At 38.7% G+C, this 7,929-nt stretch overlaps 1 protein-coding gene across 2 annotated transcripts in view; it reads left to right on the top strand.

The window, feature by feature from the left end:
• Window positions 1-4,258: 4,258 nt before the first annotated feature.
• LOC149863726 (ferric reductase 1-like) overlaps window positions 4,259-7,929 on the top strand; it is a 29,796-nt gene continuing 26,125 nt past the window's right edge. The window contains exon 1 of one of the 2 annotated variants that reach the window (XM_090049234.1): window positions 4,259-4,299. The gene's annotated coding sequence lies outside the window, so the exon portion shown is untranslated. Of the gene's footprint in view, window positions 4,300-4,960; window positions 5,037-7,929 lie in introns of those variants that run through there. The other variant, XM_090049233.1, reaches the window with a different exon arrangement.

Raw genomic sequence — 7,929 nt, 5'->3', positions numbered from 1 at the left:
ATGACTTTGGTACGTAGCATGATAAAACACCTCTGAGGTGTTTTAGTTTGCTACCTAACAGAGTGCAACATTGCATGGGGTGCTGGAAGCCAACATACTCAGGCCTTGGAGGGCCCTGTGCAGCTCAGGGGCTGTGGGACCCAGTGGCAGCCCATGCAAGCAGGCTTCACTGAAGGATAAAAAAGTGGCAAGCTGGAGCCTGCCTGCCTGAGCTGTGTGGAGGCTCAGTGCTTCCTTCTGTGGCTGTGGCGGGGGACAGTGCTTTCCTCTGTGGCTGCAGTGGCCCCCAAGACTGCCTGGGCTGAGTGCCAGCAGGTGGGCACCACCTCGGGGGACCCCCATGCAGCTCAGGGACTGCTCAGCTTATTGGCAGTTTGCCCCCGACCTCCCCGCTGCTGAAGAGGCAGGTATAGATTGGGCCCCTACCCTTGTGTACACACCATGAGGGTTTAGTTTGGCTTAATTCTCCCTAAATTGAAGCAGTGTTTTTAAAAACCCAGTGTTTCAATTTAGGGAGAACTGAACCAAATTAAACCCTGTGGCACGTGCAAGCAACCCAAGAGACACTCCAAATTTGAATAATCCCATATTTATATATTTTTGCTTTGTAATTGTATTAATACACCCTGTATTTTCAAGGCTAATTTACATGTGAACATGAAGTAAACTTATCTGCTTCTGAACTTTTAGAAAATCCACCCTTTTAAGATGTTGATGTTGTATTGTATTTCTTTGGATGCTAATGCAGTTACTAAGATTCTGACTTTTCATAGATTCATAGATTCATAGACATCAGGGCTGGAAGGGACCTCAGGAGATCATCGAGTCCAGCCCCCTGCCCAAAGGGCAGGAAGTCAGCTGGGGTCGTAGGATCCCAGAAAGATAAGCATCCAATTTACTCTTGAAGGTGTTTAACGTAGGTGCTTGAACCACCTCCGCTGGCAGACTGTTTCAGACCTTGGGGGCTCGGACAGTAAAGAAATTCTTCCTTATGTCCAGCCTGAAATGGTCTTGCAGGAGTTTGTGACCGTTCGACCTCGTCATCCCTTGGGGCGCTCTGGTGAACAAACGTTCCCCCAGATCCTGGTGGTCACCCCTGATAAACTTATAGGTGGCCATCAGATCTCCCCTGAGCCTACGCTTTTCCAGGCTAAAGAGTCCCATGTCTCTCAGCCTATGATCATAAGATCTGTTTTCCTGACCTCTGATCATGTGCGTGGCTCTCCTCTGGACTCTCTCAAGCTTCTCCACATCCTTTTTGAATTGTGGAGCCCAAAACTGGACACAGTACTCCAGCTGCGGCCTCACCAAGGCCAAGTAAAAGGGGAGAATGACGTCCCGGGATTTGCTCGAGAAGCATCTATGGATGCAAGCCAGCGTTTTGGTCGCTTTACTAGCCACAGCATCACATTGCAGGGTCATGTTCATCTTGTGGTCAATGATGACCCCCAAGTCTCTTTCTTCTGTAGTGCTATCCAACGTAGCACTGCCGAGCCTATAAGGAGAACCTTGCATTTTTCGGTGTTAAACACCATCAGGTTCTCATCTGCCCATTTGCTGAGCTTGTCCAGGTCAGCCTGGATCATCCGCCTATCTTCTGGTGTGGATGCTTTGCCCCAAAGCTTGGTGTCATCGGCAAACTTGGCCAGTCCACTCCTGACTCCAATGTCCACATCATTAATGAAGATGTTGAACAGTATGGGTCCAAGGACAAAGCCTTGAGGGACCCCACTGGTAACAGGGCACCACGATGAGTGACTGCCATCGATTACAACCCTCTGGGTCCGACCACGGAGCCAGTTTCCCAGCCAGCGGATCGTGGTGGAGCCAAGGCCACAACTGGCCAGTTTGGCCTAGAGGTGATCATGGGATACCAGATCAAAAGCTTTTTTGAAGTCAAGATATATGACTTTCATCAGCCAGATAATTGCAGGACTGAGGTCTAAAAGACTAAGAACCAGTGTCTTATACCATGAATATAGAGTTATTGTGCAAAATGATCATAATTATGCTATCTCAGATTCATCTATTAATTTATCCCTGTTACAAAGCATCTCTAAAATTCATTCATCATCCTGAAGTTGATGTAAGTTGGAAACAAAGGCAATAGCGGAAATTTACAGTCTGCAAGTGAACTGTATTTCAGTAGATAGTATACTGTAGAAAATATAATTGATTCTAATTGAATAAAATGAGGTCACAAACATTGTTCAAATTTGTTAGTAAATAAGCTGCTGAGTGCCTTAATTGTGCATCTTGTCACAACACAGTGTGACTACAGATGAAGGATTTCTACTGTGCACTGAAAGTGGAATTCACCTTTCTGCAGGGGTGAGGGGAACCTTCTGAGGGGAGCTAGTGATGGATGTAAGAACTGATTTCAATATTCTTATTAAATTCCTGACATTTTAATGAGATGTGTCTAGGAAAACCCTAATTTTATGTCCATATTACATTCAATTTAAATCCCTGCACAAAATAAAATTTAATTTTACACGTTAAGATTGCTAAAATGCTATCAAGAGGATAAGAATGTTGATGCAAGACCCTTTGTTGTTATTTCTGTGAGTGAGGCAGAAACCATAGAAACCTCTTAAAATAAAAATGGTATCTCTTTCTAACAAATAAGAGAGGAGGTACAATGACTGAAGAATGCTACAATGTGTGTAGCTTCTGCATACTTTTGAGATTTTTCCCAAATAGTTGCTTTTTTCATTTGAAGTTTATGAGCAATTTAGCTTAAAATGAGGTCATTAAAAGCATGGTATACATAAGGGTGGCCAGAGCCTGGAATAGGCTTCCCAGAGAGGTGGTGTTCTCACCTTCCCTGGAAATCTGCAAGAGGAGACTGGATAGGCACCTGGCTGGGGTCTTATGCCCCTCTCACCCCCAGTTCTCCTTCCTGCCCCTGGCAGGGGATCGGAGTTGATGATCTGTCTAGGTCCCTTCCGACTCATTGATTATATGGTTCTATGATTCTAAATACTGCAGTTTTATACAAGCAGAACTCCAACTGGAGATAGTACATATTTGCTTTCATGGCAATAAAAACCTTAGTTAAGTAAATGTATAACCGTGAGTAATTTTATACATATAAACAGTAGTCATACAGAACACCATGGAATTAGTAAGTGCAGAAGTAACTTAAAAAGTAACTCATATGCATAAGGGTTTGCAGTACTAGGAGATAGTTTCTCTGTACAGCTACTGAGCCACAGTGAATTTCACACACAGCACACAAACCATAGGGATCTGACTGCATGTTCAGTAAATAACAATATCGTCAGTGTGTAAAGAAAGTGTGTCCCCATCATGTATTGTGTATGGGCCTCAGTCCTTCAACAGAACTCATATGAAAGTGTATTGACTTCATTGGGGTTTTATACAGGGTTCTGGCTGAATAGGTCAATTTGTAAGATTGGGCTTACATTTTATGAAAAAATGTTTTAATTTGTCTTTAATGGAAACAGTAAGAAATGTTTCTACTACAGAGCAAAGACTTTAATAACAAAGTAAAACAGTTGTTATTAGAAATAGCATTTCCACCAAAACTTTATTTTCTGATATTTTCTATTGGAGATAAATATAGTTATCCTTATATAATATTTAAAAATTACCTTGCAATTTGTTTTAATACATCTCATTATCAATTATATATAATCAGTCTTGTAGGACCCAAGCCTAAAATGAGCTTCATGAGGCAGATCCTTATACAAAGCCTTGATGGAAATCTGTTAGAACTGCACATGAAAAGTTTGCCTAAGCACAGCACATAGAGCATTAAAGTCTTAATTATACCACCTGACAAGCATGCACATGCTTAAACTTGAAGAGTGACTGTGAAATATATGGAGCCACTAATGGTAAGTAAGGTTGAGTGTGTGCATGTTCCTACAGGATTGGGGCCTTAGTGATGTCACAGCTTGGCAAAATTCTTGTTGCCTATTTACCTAGGAGGAAGAAAGGGCCATTGTGGGTGAATAAAATACCATTAATTGGTCATTATTCTCACTTGCCAGGGTAGGAGGCAGTGGAAAAGATTTTATTTTTGGTGCAGTAAATTTTCCTGACAGTTTCTTAATACAGGTGGTTCAAAAAGTGAATAGAACTTAGTGTTGCCATTCCTCCTCCCTCCTCTTCTTTTTTAGCCATGCAATTTTCTTCCCTTAACAAGCACTTCCCTGGGGGCTTGCTCACTTCTGATTAAAATAGTGGTTGGCTCCACCCCTCTGCTGCAATGTGATACAACTTTGCAGAAAGCAGGAAGTCTGGGGAGAGTACTCTGCATCATTTCATAAGGTAAGAGTGGTTTTTAAGGCTCTCTTGGAAGGAGAAATTCTTTGGGAACTGTGAATTAAAAACTAGTCTTGGGAGAATTAGGGGTGTTGAGAAATGGGACTGTTATTGAGTGAGGTGTAAATAGTAAGGAAGAAACAGGTGCCCTAAGGTGGGGGTTAGGAGTTCTTGTGGTGTCTGTAAGACAGGAGGCTAATGTAAAACTTGGATGCTTGTTTTAAGGCTTTTATCAGTTGATAAAAAGCTTTTGATAACTTGGATAGTATAGATCCAGAGCCTACTGAATAAACATGAATTAATTTTGTTAATATTCTAGCACCCCAGCATTATTTGTATATTACACTAAAATCTGACTTCTTTGAAAGGCAAAATATGTGCTTATAAAAAGACTAGAAATAGCTTTTTCTTAAGTAAATGGAAATGTCATGCATTTAGTGTTATACAGTAAGTAAAAGAGGTACTTTATAATTACTTAGTAAGCAGATTTATCTCTCTGTGTGGGATGTTGAAAAAGAGACTTTGTTTAAATATTGATGTTGTTAAATTTTAAAAAGAACAAACTAATGAACAATCTTAACTCCTACATGAGTTTAAAGCATGGTTTGCCTCAGTGTTATACAATAATGTTCTCTCTTAAATTCTCTTTTCTTTATTATTGGATGAAAAGGCCATGCAAAAGTTCTGATCCTGTAAATTGGTTTGCCTGATTGAAATAACTCGGGGCAGGAGTGGAGGCACAGGTGAGACTGTAGGATGATTGTAAGAGGACTGTGTCATTATGCAAGGAAGCCTGCTCTGTCAAACCACTTACAACAATTCTATATGTGGTTAGGGCTTTAGGATTGTGAATATGCTATGACAGATATTATTTTATGACACCTGTAGTATTTGAAACAATTGGAGTTTTAAAATTATTATATGATTTCTTAAGGTGTCATTTCTCAGACCAGTATGTTCTGAAATTGGTAGGATACCAATTTAATTTACACAAGTAGTAGAGGAAAACAATGTGTCACAGAAATCACTTGCAAAAATAAGTGCAATGTACAGTGACGCTAACTGGTAGGTTCTGAAGCACTTCTGTTGTCCACTTTGTAAATCTATGAATCCTTCAGTACAATGTATTTAACTGTAGGCTACAACAACTTGCTGTGTTACATTTATGTAATCTAGCTGTTGATGGTAAGGATAGTTAATATCCATGGTTGTCCTATTGTAATGTAAGGTTATAAAGAAATGTCTAACTTGCAAAAAGATACCTTAAAAAAATCTATTTTGACTTCCTGCAATTTTCTGGATTTTACTATTTAGATAATTTGTGCAGCAAATAACTTGCAAGTTTAGAAATCCTTTATCTCCAGGCAGTTCTTATGCTTCACCCTGCATACATTTAGTCATGAAATTAATAAGGCCAGCGAATTGCTAGTTATTCATTGCTGGAAGAACAATATTATTTATTTGCTGCCTTTCTATTGTAGGGTCAGTGTATTTTCCAAACTCTTGGCACTGATGTAGCTAACCATATTATCTGTAGATATTTTTAGGTTTTTGTATACATACTTGCAAAGTACTTCTTGAAAGCTGAATTTAGATAATCTGGTGCTAGTTTCTATCATATCTTTAACTGGAACTAGTCCTTCACCACCATTTATCTACAGGCAAGGGTTTAAAGAGACCATCTAATTTGGCTTTTTTCAGCAGACTGATAAAGCTCTGCCAAATTGCTTTTTAGTTGGAAACAAAAAACCATGTTGCTTCACAGCAAAAAACTAATGAAATTGCATTTTTTCCATATACAATAAAATATTGGATTGCTTGATTACTGTTCTTCCATAACAAAGTACTTAAACTGTTTGTGGCTATCTATTCAAGAGGCTTCTTCCCTGTCCTGGTGAACTATAAACATTGCAAAACATGGTAGTCACACAAAATTAACTCCAAGGTGGTCCGTGTGTGTTCTCAGAAGGCTTGACCACGTTTGATAAGTCTAGCTTATTGTTTTAGTATTCCTTTTTATGTGCATTGTGATCACTCAACAACCAGGATCTTTTGGCTTTATTTTCCTTTGACTGTGCAAAAGTCTCATTGCTCTTATAGGAAAATGTCTGAGAGATATTTTGCATATACTTATTGTGATCTTAACTTTTAGTGAGGCAATTGGAGTTTTAAAATTTATTGTTAATCTAGTTCATTAGTTCAAGTGATAAGTAGATGTGGGTTTTTAATTTTTTTTTTTTATGACCATAGCATATTTTTAGCAAATAATAAGGATGACATGTTATCATCATGTGTAATTTCCAAAACAAGGTCAAGCAAATCAGCGTTACTGACTGCAGATCTACAATAATTGAAAAAGTAACTGTATAATTTTCTGAAGCAAACAACATCCATTCTATATACCATTAAATTGTTACATAGGCAAAGACGGAGAATTTTGACTAGCACTTAACTGATCTCCTTCTTTTTTTCTTTTTTTTTTAAATTTTATTATCCCTTAAATAAAACGATGTACTGAAGATGTTTTACCTGGGTTTATATTTCATAATTTTACTAATGTTTGATATACAGTGAGGATTTGCTCCCTGCTACTCTTACATTTGATAGTATTTGAATTACTTACCACCTCTGATAGCTTCATCTTTTGTCGACCAGTGGGTGTGTCTACATGAGATGCGTATTGCGCAGTAGATTAATTCTACTGCATATTAGTATAGTTTTTGTAGAATTGGTCTACTACATATTAAGCATTGCAGAAAGATAGTGTGCTTTTACTACTGGTCATTTATGTGGTACCTCATATTAGAGGTACTAAACGTGCAGTAAAAAAGGCACATTCATACATGTGTAGACATGCCCAGTGAGTATTTGGAAGCAGTTGTTACTGACTCAGTACTTTTAATTATATAGTTCTCTGAACCCTAAATTCCATGCCATTCTAAACTGCTCATGGCAAATGTTCAATTTTCCAAGCAATTCAATTTTTCCTTTGTGGCCTCTCAAGTTTTAATGTAGGTCATAATGGTATCACATTCATGAGGCTGTGAAGTGTTCTGTCTCATACAGTTATCACTGCTGTGGACTCATGGGTGAACAAGTCACAAATCTTGTATTGGTTGTCTACATCAAAATCTTATTGCAAAGTGAACTCATTATTATCTTTGTATCTAGGGTTCCCCCCATTTCCTAACCCCCCCCCCCCAGCTCAAAGAAGGATAAAGTGTGTGAGTAACTAGATGCAAGAGTGATCTTTGGACTCGTATTTTGAATACCCCAAACTTACAGGCGCATTACTGTTATATGGAAAGTGGCTTTGTTAGGTGTTTGGGCCTGAGTAGAAAGAAAAGGCTGATTTCTTGCAAAGTTTGAATCTTAGTATTGGCTAGGGCTCATCACTTTTAAAAACTGTTGTGTTTGTCAAACACCTTTCTGTATCTTTTCTATAATATGGTGAACCCCCAAAAGCTCCAAATTGCTGTTGTATATACAGTATGAAATAATAATGCATGGATAGCAGACAATGGAAGGAACTGAAGTTTTGAGAATAACTTCCTTCATATTGGGAGAGCCCAGAGAGTGTTTTGATGTAAAAGCCTCCTTAAGAGAATTAAAGGAAACAGATCTACTTTTCTATTT

The sequence above is a fragment of the Crocodylus siamensis genome, chromosome 5, assembly GCF_052110815.1.
Source record: "Crocodylus siamensis isolate JL-2025a chromosome 5, ASM5211081v1, whole genome shotgun sequence".
Taxonomy (NCBI): domain Eukaryota; kingdom Metazoa; phylum Chordata; order Crocodylia; family Crocodylidae; genus Crocodylus; species Crocodylus siamensis.
Note: the sequence above shows the minus strand (reverse complement) of the source record. Positions and strands in the feature narration are given on the sequence as shown.